The sequence below is a fragment of the Hyperolius riggenbachi genome, chromosome 2 (assembly GCF_040937935.1).
Source record: "Hyperolius riggenbachi isolate aHypRig1 chromosome 2, aHypRig1.pri, whole genome shotgun sequence".
NCBI classification, from domain to species: domain Eukaryota; kingdom Metazoa; phylum Chordata; class Amphibia; order Anura; family Hyperoliidae; genus Hyperolius; species Hyperolius riggenbachi.
In genome coordinates this window covers 293,226,715-293,242,142 of record NC_090647.1, presented here as the reverse complement: position 1 = coordinate 293,242,142, position 15,428 = coordinate 293,226,715, and positions in this window count along the sequence as shown.

The following is a 15,428-nucleotide window of genomic DNA, read 5'->3' as shown; positions in this document are numbered from 1 at the left end:
GAGATGTATGCAGCTTGGATATTAACCAATCAAAGCTGCATCTATCTTCAGTCAGCGCAAATGTTGCCTAGAATAGACATTTGCATAAACTTGGAATTTTGTGCTCCCCCCTCCCATTGACTATCCCTAAAGTGGTGTAGGGTCATCTCCTGGGATGGCCAAAAAGGGCTCGGATTTGGGTGCGCCGCCATATGCTGTGATGTGAATTATTGCTATAGCAGCGCTCAGACAGTAATTTTGGGTGTTGTCAAAAGACCAAATTACTATGAACAAGTATAACTTGGCTGCCAGCAGTAGCTGGCAGCAAAATTACATTTTACCCCGGAGTCCAATTTTGCCAAAAAAACACAGCCATGAATAAATAGTACCAAAACACCCTCCAACAGCAACTTCTTCCAACAGTTTGAAGAACAATGCATTTTCCAGCATGATGGAGCACTGTCATAAGGCAAAAGTGATAACTAAGTGGCTCAGGGACCAAAACATTGAAATTTTGGGACCATGGCCTGGAAACTCCCCAGATCTTAATCCCATTGAGAACTTGTAGTCATTCTTCAAGAGGTGGGTGGACAAACAAAAACCAACTAATTCTGAGAAACTCAAGTGATTATGAAAGAATGGGTTGCTATCAGTCAGGATTTGGCCCAGAAGTTGAGAGCATGCCCAATCAAATTGCAGAGGTTCTGAAAAAGGGCCAACACTGTAAATACTGACTCTGCATAAATCTCATGTAATGGTCAATAAAAGCCTTTGAAATGTGTGAAGTGCTTATAATTCAGTACATCACAAAGATCTAAAAGCAGTTAAGCAGCAAACTCTGTGAAAATTAATATTTTTGTCAGTCAACTTTTGGCCAGCACTGTACCTGCTGGCATGCCAGCTAGCTGTAAGATTGCCATGTACAGCAATTCCACTTTTCCTAATGGAGTGCCACCTAATAGAGGCAGGTGCATTACCCAGTTAATGTGTGCATTGTATGGTGACATGGCAGAATGCACATCATGGGTGCCATTGGTTTAATGGGTGATGCTCTTCCAACATTAAACAGTAAAATTGGCAGGTGTTTGTGCATCACTTTAAACCCTGTGGAATGACTTGAGTGCAGTCCAGGAACATTCACGATCCAATTTGACTAAGGTTGAACAGTTCTGTAAAGAATGGTTAAAGCGGATCCAAGATAAAAAACTATAACAAGTAACTTGTCTATATATCTTTAGTAAAATTTAGATTAAGCAGCAAATCTAGCTGCAAACAGAGAATGATTATTCCTGTGATACAGTGATAGCAGCCATGTTTATAAACATTACACAGGCAGGCTTATCTGCACCATCAGCACTCAGACTGAAACCTAATCATCCCTCCTCCCCTCTGCCTCTGGAATCTCTGGCTAGAAATGCCTCCTGCCTAGACAGCTCCCATGAGCCCTTGCTACGGCCAAGGCTCTCTGAAAAACTGGGCAGGGCTTGTTTAGTTTTTATAGGTAATTGGAGTGTTAAAACAAAGTATTTGGCTTGAGGAATGCCCTATAAACAATAGGAAAGGAACACAATTATGCAATGAGTAAAAGTTCACCTCGGATCCACTTTAAAGAGAACCCGAGGTGGGTTTGAAGAATATTATCTGCATACAGAGGCTGGATCTGCCTATACAGGCCAGCCTCTGTTGCTATCCCAAGGTCCCTCTGCACTCTGCAATCCCTCATAAATCTCAGCCACACTGCTGACAAACAGCTTGTCAGAGCTGGTTGTGTTTATCTCTATAGTGTCAGTCAGCTGCTCTCCCTGCCTCCTGCAGAACCTCAGTCCCCACCTGCATCCCTTCCCTCCCTGCATCCCTTCCCTCCCTGCTGATTGGAGGGAAGGGACGGGGGCAGGGACCGGAGCTATGCAGGAGGTGGGGAGCAGCTTAGACTGACACTACAGATGTAAACAGCCTCACAGCACGGCTGTGATTTATGAGGGATTGCAGAGTGAAGGGGGACCTTAGGGGGGTTTGGGATAGACACAGAGGCTGGGTTGTATAGGCAGATCCAGCCTCTGTATGCAGATAACATTCTTTAAACACACCTCGGGTTCTTTTTAAAGAGGAAGTGACACCCATGCTAACCTAAAAATAAAAAACACATATTTAAGTAGATAAATACTAGTTCAACTTATATATCAGATGTATTGCACTGTCCACGTTATGATTCCTGAGAATTTTATAAATGAGGAGCAGAAAATCCTATTCCAGGCAGTGGCCATTTTGCCAAGCTGACATAATATCCTCCCTGACTGTTTTCCTCCCTCCCTTCTCTTGCTCATTGTATATTCATTACCTGCCCTCCTCCCAGAGTCTTTAGACACTCCCACTGAGGTGTATACTAGGAAGTGAACTGGCTTATGTCATCATTGTGCGACTCAGTACAGCTGTGTTTACATCACAAAAGCAGGGTGATTTCAGAGCACACTTCAGATATTAGATTTTAGCTGTCCCTTCAGGAAGTATGTGTGTGCTCTCTACTCCTGGAAACAATGCTAATGAAAGAATGGTAATCTTGATGGCGTTTTGAGAACAGAACTAAAATCTTATTGAATCTTTGTTCACGCCACACATGGTACAAGCTCAGTGGTATTGTACATTGTTTTTGTGATTAACCCATCAAAGGGGAGACCTCCTCCAACATTACTGCGCATGTGCAAACAGTCTAACGTGGCTTAACCGCGTATAACATATAGCATGCAGCACCTTCGTACTGCGTTACAATGTAACGCAACATGGGCACTGTGAACATCCCATTTAGTTTTCATTGCTGTGAGTTAGGCTGTGTTACAGGCCGCACTAGCGTGCGCCTGTAATGTCTTAATGTGAAAGCTGCCTAAGAGGGTGTGAGTGTAGGTGTGTGTGAGAGCGAGTGTGTCAGTGCTTCTCCCTCCCCTCTGCATAGCACAGCCTCCTGCGTCTCCCTCCCCTCTCCATAGCACAGTATGCTCTGCTGCGTCTCCCTCCCCTCTCCATAGCACACACCAAATCCAAAAAAGCTTTATTGGCAGGACCAAATACATTTAGCATTGCCAAAGCAAAACATTAACATGGGGGGGAATTGTGGGAATAAGGAAAGGATAAAGGGGGTTAGGGTATATAGTCCATAGGTGTGTGGAGGATGTAAGGGACAGCATGGGGGACTGGGATATACAGTCCATAGGGGGGTATTGGGGGGGGGGGGGGGGGGAATACAGTCCATGTGGTATCATGTTCCCCTCAGTTGGTGGCAGGCTGTGACATATCGGGCAGCCATTTGCACGGTTGTTTCCTCCTCCCCCAGTAGGATGTAGAGTTTCCTCTCCTCATCTGTGGAGGTAAAATCCTGGATGTGGGCGGAGAGTCTCTGGAAGTGGGCGGTCCTCACAGGTGCATATTTGCTGCAGTGTAGCAGGAAGTGGGCCTCATCCTCCAAGACCTCCTGGTCGCATTGTCTGCACAGTCTCTCCTCCCGGGGCTTCCATGTCTGTCTGTGCCGCCCTGTCTCTATCTCCAAGCTGTGGGCACTCAGACGGTACAAACTCAAGACCTGTCTGTCTTTGTGGTGATGTAGCCTCCCCAGATATTGAGCCATTGTGTACTCCCTCTGTAGTGATTGATAGACAGCGAGTTTCTTGGAATTCTTTATATCACTTCTCCATTCCTCTATGTATCGTTCCTTGCAGCTTTCTATAGTCTGTTTATTTGGGCTTTTGTCAGCCTGTGTTGGTGGCCGTGGCCTGGGCTGGCTGCTGATGCTTTGCTTGAGAGCATGTGGTATGGCCTCGCCCCCCTGGCTCAGTGAGGCTTTATGGTGGTAAGTGCTGGGTTTGCTGCTCTGTATATGCGCCCAGTATGAGAGTGCCCTCTGCTGGATAGTAAGCCATAGTGGGAACCTGCCTAGCTCTGCCCGGCAAGCTGAGTTTGAAGTGCTTCGATGGACATGGAGGAGATACTTGCAGAACTCTAGATGGAAGATTTCTGTTGGGCTGGAGTCCCATTTTGATTGGTCAGGGTAGGTGACCGGGCCCCATACCTCACTGCTATAGAGCAGGATTGGGGTGATGATGCTGTCGAATATCTTTGCCCACACTCTCACCGGTGGTTTTAGGTGGTAAAGCTGTCTTCTGATGGCATAAAATGTTCTGCAGGCTTTGTCTTTCAGGGCCTGTACTGCTGGTTTAAAGCTTCCTGATTGGTTGATCTCCAGCCCCAGGTAGGTGTAGCTGTTAGTGGACACCAGTGGGGAGCCATTTAATATAAATGAGGAGGTGGGGATTTTATTTCCATTCTTCCTCTGGAACACCATCACTTTTGTCTTCTTTGGGTTGATGGGCAGTGCCCATGTGGTACAGAAACTCTCCAATACTGACAGGCTGTCCTGTAGTCCTTTCTCTGTTGGGGAGAGCAGCACAAGGTCATCTGCATACAGCAGGAACTTCACCTCACGGTCATGCAGGAGGAGGCCTGGAGCTGGGGAGGATTCCAGGGCTACAGCCAGTTGGTTAATGTATATGTTAAAGAGTGTTGGGCTCAGACTGCAGCCCTGCCTGACTCCTCGACCCTGCTTGAAGAACGCACTTCTCTTCCCATCTACTTTCACACTGCATTGGTTCCCAGTATATGAACTCTTGATGACATCATAGGTTTTTCCTCCTATTCCACTCTCTAGGAGTTTTAGGAAAAGGCCTGGGTGCCACACTGAGTCAAACGCCTTCTTAAAATCAACAAAGCAAGCGTGTATTTTGCCACGTGAGCTGTGGACATGGGTCTTGATGAGGCTGTGCAGTGTGTAGATGTGGTCGGTTGTGCGGTGGTTTGGCATGAACCCAGCTTGGCTTTTGCTGAGTACGTCCTGCTGTGTGAGGAAGGAGAGGATCCTCTTATTGATGATGCTGTTAAACAGTTTCCCCAGTGTACTGCTGACACATATTCCTCTGTAGTTTGCTGGATCATATCTGTCTCCATTCTTGTAGATGGGTGTTATGAGGCCTTCACTCCAGGCCTGAGGAAAGTAGCCCGCCCTCAGGATAAGGTTGAATAGTCTTGCGAGTGCCTCATGTATTTCCTGGGGGCTGTATTTGATCATCTCTGGCAGGATGCCATCGGTACCGCTAGCCTTCTTACATTTTATCAGCTTTGTTCTTTCTCTTATTTCCAGCACCGTGATTAATGTATCCAGAGGGTTTTGAAAGTCCTTGATTGTCTCCTCCATGTCCTTCAGTTTTGCGGCTATTTGTTTCTGCTCCAGGGTTTGGGCATTTTCTGGGATGTCTTTGTAGAGGTTCCTGAAGTAGTGGAGCCAGATGTGGCCATTTTGGATATGAAGAGGGCTTTTTTTAGGCTTTGCACCGATATGGTTCCAGGTCTCCCAGAATGAGTTGTCTTGGAGGGAGTCCTCCAGCTGTTGGAGTTTGTGGGAGATGTGGCTCTGTTTTTTCTGCCTGAGGGTGTCTTTGTATTGTCTCTGTAGGTGGTCATGGGTTTCCCTTAGGTCTCGGTTGTTGGGGTCTCTGTGTTTTTGGTTAGAGGCTGCCCTTAGCGAATTACGTAGAGCCTTGCATTCACTGTCAAACCATTTTTGGGACTGTTTATTTGTGGATCTCTTGAAGTTGGTCTGCTTGAGGCCTGCTTGTACTGCCATGGTATGTAGGATGTTACTGAAGTCCTTCACTGCATGGCTGACACCTTGTTGGTTTGGTTCATATGGGTTGTTATAAAAGTTTGTCAGCAGTTCTTGGATTTTGGCAGTTTTGGTCATGTTGGTGTATTCGGTGGCAGACTGTTTGGGCCATTTGAGGGGTGGTGGCAGCTTGTAGAGACCGGTCTGATGAGGCTGCTGTGTGGTTGGTTTGTCGGTGGATTTCAGGTACAGTAGGATTTGGCTGTGGTCTGACAGGTGTGTTTCAGGGGTGACTATGAGGGCATTGATGTTTATGGGATCTGTGTCTGTGACAGCATAATCTACCACACTGCTGCCTACGTGTGAGTTCATAGTGAATCTCCCAAGAGAGTCACCCCTGGTTCGCCCATTCATTATGTATAGACCGAGGCTCCGACACAGGTTCAACAGGGCTTTCCCGCTTTTGTTTACTGTCTTGTCATAGCTGTTTCTTACTGTCTGCATTGGTTCCTGGTAGTAGCTCTCTCCTCCAAGTATGTATGTGTTTCCCTCAGAGGTCAGATAGTCCTTCTCTGTGCCTGTTCTCGCATTAAGGTCTCCATAGATGAGTACTCTGCCCTGAGACTGGAAGTGGCTGGCTTCTCTTTGTAGGACCTCATAAATATCAGGTTTGTAGTAGGGGGACTCTGTTGGGGGGATGTATGCTGCACAGAGGTACATGTCAGACTGAGAGGTGAGGATGGAGCTGTTTATTTTGATCCAGATGTGGCTGTCTCCTCGTTTGATAGCTTTAATATGCTCTGTAAGCTCCTCCTTGTACCAGATTAGTATGCCTCCTGAACGACGACCCTGTTTAATGTTCTTGTTTTTCTGTGAAGATACAGAGAATTCCCTGTATCCCATGGGTGCAAGAGATTCATCCTCTGCCCGGGTCCATGTCTCCAGGAGGATTTGAATATCAATGTTTTCAAGTCTCTTTTTAAAGTCTGGATCATTTGTTTTGCATCCAAAAGCTGAGGCATTCAGCCCTTGAATGTTCCAGCTACTGATAATGAGTGATGTCATTTTGGGTCTGTATACCTTGTAATGAGCACGGATTGTCATAGGACTCAATATTTTCGGGGTGTCGCATCAGTATACTATATAAGGTGCTACACAAAGTCCTGATTTCCGCCGTGTTTCTGTCCTCCCTTCCTCCGTGTTGCCATTGTGGGTCAGGCGGTTTCCTCCGCATTTGTTGTGTTTGTGGGGGCTCTCTTTGGTAACGCTTTATTGGAGTTTGCCATCTGTGTGTTGGATTAGGTCTTTCTTGGGGTGTCCGAGGTCTATTAAGTACCATATCCTTAAACTCCTTTGCAAGGAGGCTGACTCCTTGTTTGCTAAGGTGCTTGTTGTTGTACAGATGGTGAGCTGAGATTGTAGGGTGCTGTGCCAGTTGTATGCCTGGTGAGGATCTGAGATTGGAGGCCAGCTTTGCATTGATTTGTTGGATTGTCTGGTGAGAGATATCTTTTCTTGGGAGCAGGGAAGAGAGGATAATCTTTGTATTGGGGAATTTCAGCTGTGCCCTTTTTGCAATTTGTGACAGTTTGTCTGTAGTGTTTTCTTGGTCTATGGTGTTTTGTTTAATGTCATTGGTCCCAGTGTGCAGGATGAGATGTTTTGGGTCAGTGAAATGAGGCTCATTAATGACCCCTGCTACTTGTTCAATAGTTGAGCAGGTGATTTTAATGACATTCTTCCCTGGAAAGAGTCTCTTTATGTCCAGGTATGTCCCATTAGAGTCTATAATCAGCACAATGTCAGGGCTGCGAGGTCTATAGGAGCCATTTGCTTGGTGTTTAGGCTTAAGCTCTGGAGTGTTGGGTGGGGCAGTCTTGGCAGCATTTGGGGAGGGGTCTGGCTGGCAGTGGCTGGGCTCTGGGGTGTTGGGTGGGCATGTGTTGGTAGCATTTGGGGAGGGGTCCAGCTGGCTGTGGTGGTCTTTGGTGTTTACTGTTTCTTGTGTGTGGTGTACAGTGCAGTCCTCAATCAGCGCAGGACTTGTGGGAACCCTTGTACATTTTGTTGTCACCTCTTCTTTTGACTGATTTAATATCTGTATTTTCCGGATCTCCTCCTTAAGCTGTGAGTTCTCCTCCTGCAGTTGTTGAAGAGATGCTTTGATTTCACACAGGGCTGCAGTGTGCTCAGATTTCAGCCTGGCTAGTTCTTCTCTCACTTGGTCATTTGCATTTTTCACACCTTGGCTTCTTTGATATTGTTCTCTGAAGAGGGTGAAGTCTATCTCTAGATTAGACAAACAATCTCTGAGGGTCTCCAGGGAGGGGTGTGATTGAGAGTCTCTGGGGGGCAGTTTTTCTCCCTGTTTTGTAGTTTGATCCTCACATTTTTGTGTAGCAGGGTTATTTATGGTTTTATAGTTTTCTGCTTTCTCTCTGATATGGGGAAATAGCTCCTCAAATTCCTCCAGTCTGCATTTAGCACCTTGGATCAAGATGGTTCCACTGTTATAAAAACTGATGGTTAATGCTGTCTGCTGGGGGGAGTCCTCATCCTGAGTTCTGATTTGCCTGCCTGTGTCCCCATCCTGGTTGATGTCCACAATTGTAATATCTTTGTAGTGTTCACATATTGCCTTGTGCCATGCGAGGATATGTTCTGTATATAATATTAAATTAGTTATGCTCCCTAGTTTGTTATAATCTGCACATAGAGTTTCTGTATTGGCTTTCAGTATGGACCTCTTAATTGCCTTCCTTTGATCTTTGTTTGTTCCTTGTGGATATGTTATCCTTAGGATTCCTGACCTCCTGCTGGCTCTGCCTTCTGTCTCTGAGGCTTCAGTCTTGTCTATGCTGCTTTGCCTTTCCATTATCACAGTACTTTTCTTATTTTATATCTTTGTCTTTCTATTATAATGTATTGACAAGTTTATGCAGCTGTATGGCAGAAAGCCCTTACCTTGGAGAGGGCTTGTGTTCTGTTCCTCTGGATCTCTGTTATCTCTCTGAGGGCAGGGCAGGGGTCTCTTCAGCAGTCTGCTTGTTGTTATTCCATAAGCTTGTTTCTTTTATTTTGTCTGGATGTCCTTGTTTAAAATTGTTTAGTCCATGTCTTTAGTTTTCCATTCTGTCTGTATGTCTGTTCCTTGCTTTTGTGATGTCCTTCAATTTGCTCATTACAAGGTATAAGTTGTATAGAATCAGGAGCTCATCTTCAGTGCTGCTTATAAAAAAAAAAACTCCTGCTTCTCCCTCCCCTCTCCATAGCACAGCACAGGCTGCTGCGTCTTCCTCCCCTCTCCATAGCACAGCACAGGCTGCTGCGTCTTCCTACCCTCTCCATAGCACAGCACACACTCCTGCTTCTCCCTCCCCTCTCCATAGCACGCGCTGCTGCTTCTCCCTCCCCTCTCCATAGCACAGCACGCGCTGCTGCTTCTCCCTCCCCTCTCCATAGCACAGCACGCGCTGCTGCTTCTCCCTCTCCTCTCCATAGCACAGCACGCGCTGCTGCTTCTCCCTCCCTTCTCCATAGCACAGCACACACTCCTGCTTCTCCCTCCCCTCTCCATAGCACAGCATGCCCTGCTGCGTCTCCCTCCCCTCTCCATAGCACAGCACGCCGTGCTGCTTCTCCCTCCCCTCTCCATAGCACAGCATGCCCTGCTGCGTCTCCCTCCCCTCTCCATAGCACAGCACGCCCTGCTGCTTCTCCCTCCCCTCTCCGTAACACAGCACCCGCTGCTTCTCCCTCCCCTCTCCATAGCACAGCACGCATTCCTGCTTCTCCCTCCCCTCTCCATAGCACAGCATGCACTCCTGCTTCTCCCCCCCCCCCCCCCCCCCCTGGGATAAGTGTAGCCAGTTTCCAGTGCATTGTTCCCCCTCCCCAGGATAAGTGTGGTCCCCCCATTATGCTGCTGCAGCTCCAGCAGGTGTAGGAAGAGTGCAGAGAGAGGCAGGGGCCAAGATGGTAGATTTACCTCTCCTGACGGAAGCGGCGATCCTCTTCTCGATCCGGGCAGAAGCGGCGATGGGCTTCCTCTGCAGGCAGCGGCGGTGACAGGCGATCCGGACGGCAGCGGCGTTGCAGGTGCCCTCTTCGGTGGGCTTCCTCTGCAGGCAGCGGCGGTGATAGGGGATCCGGGTGGCGGTGGTGATGAGGGCTCTGGCAGTGGCATAGCTAGGGTGTTTGACACCCGGTGCGGATAATTCACCAACCCCCCCCCCCCCCCCCCCCAAAAAAAAGTGATGCACGCAGCGGCAAAGAAATGGGTGTGGACATGACATGGGTGGGGTAACTGTAAGGCAGTGGGCTAATATAGGTAGCCAGAATAGTTGCCCCCAGTATAGGTTAGTTAGGTAGGTGCCTCCAATATAGGTAGCCAGTATAGTTGCCACCAGTATAGGCTAGCTAGGTAGATAGGTAGGTGCCCCCCAGTATAGGTTAATTAGGTAGGTGCCCCCCACAGGCGCGGAGCTAGGGGGGGTCGGGGTAGGTCAAGTGCCCCCGGGCGCCGGGTCCCTAAGGGCGCCCAGCTGAGCTGATTTTTTTTTTTCTGCGGAGGGGAGCAGCGCAGAGAAGAGGGAGAGCTATGCGGACGGTGGAGAACATCTCCCCCCCCCCCCCCCCCTTCTCTCACCTTAGGGCTCTCCCTCCCTCCATCGCTGTCCCCTCCGTTATTGTCCAGGTGCTGGCGCAGCGGGCGGGACTCACCTCCGTCTCGCTCCAGCGCCGGCCGGAAGTTCGGATCCCGCAGCCGCTGCTCTGTTCTGGACTAGACCAGAGTAGCGGCAGATCCATCCGCGCTGCGACGAGACGGAGGTAAGTTCCGCCCGCCGCTGCCAGCACCCGGACATTAATGGAGGGGACAGCGAGGCCGAGGGAGAGAGAGCAGCTCTCCCTCTTCTCTGCGCTGCACCCCTCCTGCTGGGGAGGCAGGGAGGGGGACACCTGGCTACCTACTCTGGGCATATATACCCCCTGGCTACATCTACTGGGCATATATACCCCCTGGCTACATCTACTGGGCATATATACCCCCTGGCTACATCTACTGGGCATATATACCCCCTGGCTACATCTACTGGGCATATATACCCCTGGCTACATCTACTGGGCATATATACCCCTGGCTACATCTACTGGGCATATATACCCCTGGCTACATCTACTGGGCATATATACCCCCTGGCTACATCTACTGGGCATATATACCCCCTGGCTACATCTACTGGGCATATATACCCCCTGGCTACATCTACTGGGCATATATACCCCCTGGCTACATCTACTGGGCACATATACCCCTGGCTACATCTACTGGGCACATATACCCCTGGCTACATCTACTGGGCACATATACCCCTGGCTACATCTACTGGGCATATATACCCCTTGGCTACATCTACTGGGCATATATACCCCTTGGCTACATCTACTGGGCATATATACCCCTTGGCTACATCTACTGGGCATATATACCCCTTGGCTACATCTACTGGGCATATATACCCCTTGGCTACATCTACTGGGCACATATACCCCTGGCTACATCTACTGGGCACATATACCCCTTGGCTACATCTACTGGGCATATATACCCCTGGCTACATCGACTGGGCATATATACCCCCTGGCTACATCGACTGGGCATATATACCCCCTGGCTACATCGACTGGGCATATATACCCCCTGGCTACATCGACTGGGCATATATACCCCCTGGCTACATCGACTGGGCATATATACCCCCTGGCTACATCGACTGGGCATATATACCCCCTGGCTACATCGACTGGGCATATATACCCCCTGGCTACATCGACTGGGCATATATACCCCCTGGCTACATCGACTGGGCATATATACCCCCTGGCTACATCGACTGGGCATATATACCCCCTGGCTACATCGACTGGGCATATATACCCCTGGCTACCTACTCTGGGCATATTTACCCCTGGCTACATGGACTGGGCATATATACCCCCTGGCTACATGGACTGGGCATATATACCCCCTGGCTACATGGACTGGGCATATATACCCCCTGGCTACATGGACTGGGCATATATATCCCCTGGCTACATGGACTGGGCATATATACCCCCTGGCTACATGGACTGGGCATATATACCCCCTGGCTACATGGACTGGGCATATATACCCCCTGGCTACATGGACTGGGCATATATACCCCCTGGCTACATGGACTGGGCATATATACCCCCTGGCTACATGGACTGGGCATATATACCCCCTGGCTACATATACTGGGCATATATACCCCTGGCTACATATACTGGGCATATATACCCCCTGGCTACATATACTGGGCATATATACCCCCTGGCTACATATACTGGGCATATATACCCCCTGGCTACATGGACTGGGCATATATACCCCCTGGCTACATGGACTGGGCATATATACCCCCTGGCTACATATACTGGGCATATATACCCCTGGCTACATATACTGGGCATATATACCCCCTGGCTACATATACTGGGCATATATACCCCCTGGCTACATATACTGGGCATATATACCCCTGGCTACATGGACTGGGCATATATACCCCCTGGCTACATGGACTGGGCATATATACCCCCTGGCTACATATACTGGGCATATATACCCCTGGCTACCTACTCTGGGCATATATACCCCCTGGCTACATATACTGGGCATATATACCCCCTGGCTACATATACTGGGCATATATACCCCCTGGCTACATATACTGGGCATATATACCCCCTGGCTACATGGACTGGGCATATATACCCCTGGCTACATATACTGGGCACATATACGCCTGACTATATATACTGGGCACATATTATTCTCCTGGCTACATATACTGGGCATATATACCCCTGGCTACATATACTGGGCACATATACCTCTGGCTACATATACTGGGCACACATATCCCTGCCTACATATACTGGGCACATATACCCCTGGCTACCTGTTCTGTGGACATCTCTACCCCTGGCTACCTGTTCTGGGGACATCTATACCGCTGGCCACCTATTCTGGGGACATCTATACCGCTGGCCACCTATTCTGGGGACATCTATACTGCTGGCCACCTATTCTGGGAACAACTATAGACCTGGGGCTACCTATTTTTGGGGAACCACGTCAGATTGAGTGTATTTTGGAGAACTGCTGCCAGGTGAGAGGTGTCTACCATATTAAGGGGGCATTCTACCTATTTATGTGAAATGCTGTCTATTTATGTGACTCATGACTGCTGAATTTGTCTTGTTGGGGGCCTCATGGTTACTGAATTTGTCTTGTTGGGGGCCTCATGATTTGTTGGGGGCCTCAAGATCGCTGAATTTGTCTTGTTGGGGGCCTCATGATTGCTGAATTTGTCTTGTTGGGGGCCTCATGATTGCTAAATTTGTCTTGTTGGGGGCCTCATGATTGCTGAGTTGGTTATGTTGGGGGTCTCATGATTGCTGAATTTGTCTTGATGGGGGGGGGGGGGGCTCATGATTGCTGAATTTGTCTTGGAACATGCTGGAAGGTACATACTGAGGGAGGGTGGGTGAGCGTGAGCCTGCTAACCTCCATATACATTTGGCTCCACCCATAACCACGCCCACATTTATTATGTGACCACGCCCCTTTGTGGCGCGGCGCGCAACCTTGACTTTGGGGGGCGCATTAATAGTCTTTGTCCCCGGGCGCTGAAAACCCTAGCTACGCCTCTGGCCCCCCAGTATAGGTTAGATAGGTAGGTGTCCCCCCCCCCTAATGGAGGGTAGAGCTGCGGGGAGGGCAGCCTGACCTCTCCCTCCCTCTCCCAGGGCTGCCCTCCGTGCTCCCCCCCCCACCAGACTTGACATATAGCAATGCGCAGGAGAGCCTGTACTAAACGAATCACCTCCCTGTGTTCCCATCGCCGCTGGTCCTCTGCTCTCTGCATACGCTGATGCACACACTGCTCTCCCCTCCATGCAGCGCACCTGTTCTAGGGCGGCTGGGGTCACCCCACCTGGTGCGGGTCGCACCCCCCGCACGACGCTTGTGGGCTCCGGGCACAGGCATCAGTGGATCTAATCTCCTCTTCCCACAACAGCGGTATAGAATATAGATCGGGGATTTAAAAGATTTTACAATGGGCAAACACTGACTAAATCATTATACATAATTATTGTAAAAATTAAGCACTTTTTTTCCCCACTAGAGTTCCTCTTTAAAGTGTATGTGTGTGACCCATTTCCATGGTAAAAATTGATGTGTAAAATATGCAGGAAGATGACTGTAGCAGTGACAGTAAAACTACTCCGTTATCACTCCTCCCTTCCTCCTGACCATTCTCTTCATCTAGTCCTGATACAGAAGCTAATGAAGAGTCACCACCCAGTGATGGTATGAAGGGGGAGAAAGACTTGTCATTTGATCTTAGGGCCCATTCACGCTAGAGCGTTTTGCTGCGATTTTGGCAAAACACTCAAGCATTAGCACTTTTTAAAAGCGCTAGTGTAATAACCCTATGAGCATGTTCTTACGTGGGCGATTTGCGTAAATAGCCTGCAAATGTCACCTGCAGCATTTTTAGGTGATTTCCCAGCGATCGCATTTCAGTGCTATAGAAGCGCTAAACATGATGGTGGAAAAATTGCCGCAATGTTCATTTTTTTTTTTCTTGCCCCTGAGAAATCACTCCTGCAAAACGCTGGCTGTAATGGTTGAGTTTTGCAAATGCAAGTGTGAATGAGTCGTTACTTAGGGCCCTTTTCCACTAGCAAGTGCAAATCACCTGCACTTGCAATCATGCAAGCTTCTTTTCCCACTGTCCCCGTTCTGCTGTATTGCTGTCAGGAATTAACTTGATTGCAATGAGAATTGTGATCGCATAAAAAACTGCGATCGAAGTGCCATAGTGGAAAATGAGCATCCTTATTTAACATGTTATCGCAGTGCTCTAGCGATAAGAAAAATGGCTGCAATCTGCTTATTGAATTGCAGCCAGTGGAAAAGGGCCCTAAAAGTGCCCATACATGGTACAAATTTATATATATTTTTCCCCCCCCCCCCATTTTGTTAAATATAAAGATTTTTTTTTTCCAACATAGCAAGTTATTTTATATGTGTTGACTGAAAAATCTACTTTCATTTGATTCCATTATTTTGGTTGAGTTAACAGGAAAATCAAACTTTATCGAATTCTTAGGGTGCTCATAAATGATTTTCAGCATTTTTGTCTGTCCAATTCAATCACAATGCTCAAATATGGCTGATGTCAATGACAAAATGGGCATCTTTTTGATCGCTTGCTGTCTAATATCAATCAAAAGGATCAGTTGTGCATGTTGGAAATTTCCATAACGGCTGGATAGGGAGAGTGGTGGTAACATTTGTTGCTCTCCCAATGGCCAACAGACTCCTCGTGTGGCTACTATAAGCGCCTTAGTCAGGTGGACAGGCGCTTGTGACCTTTGAAAAAGGCAGCAGAGGAGGCGATTTGTGCTGGCGTGACATGAGCTTTCAACACTCACCACAGGCCAGGAGATTGAGGGAGGCAGTGGTGCTTTGACAATTTCCAGTAGATTTGTCTGCAGTGTGTGGGCAGGCAATAGATCTGTCCCTGATTAGATTCAATTGTATAGGTAGGTACTTCTATTGTTTCCCTGAAAATAAGTCTTATATATTTTTTTTTTTTTTTTTTGCTCCAAATGTTGTGCTAGGGCTTATTTTCAGTGGATGTCTTATATTTCTATGAACACAAACATTCCTGTGGTGTGTCCTCCCATCTTCTTTTTCCTCTGC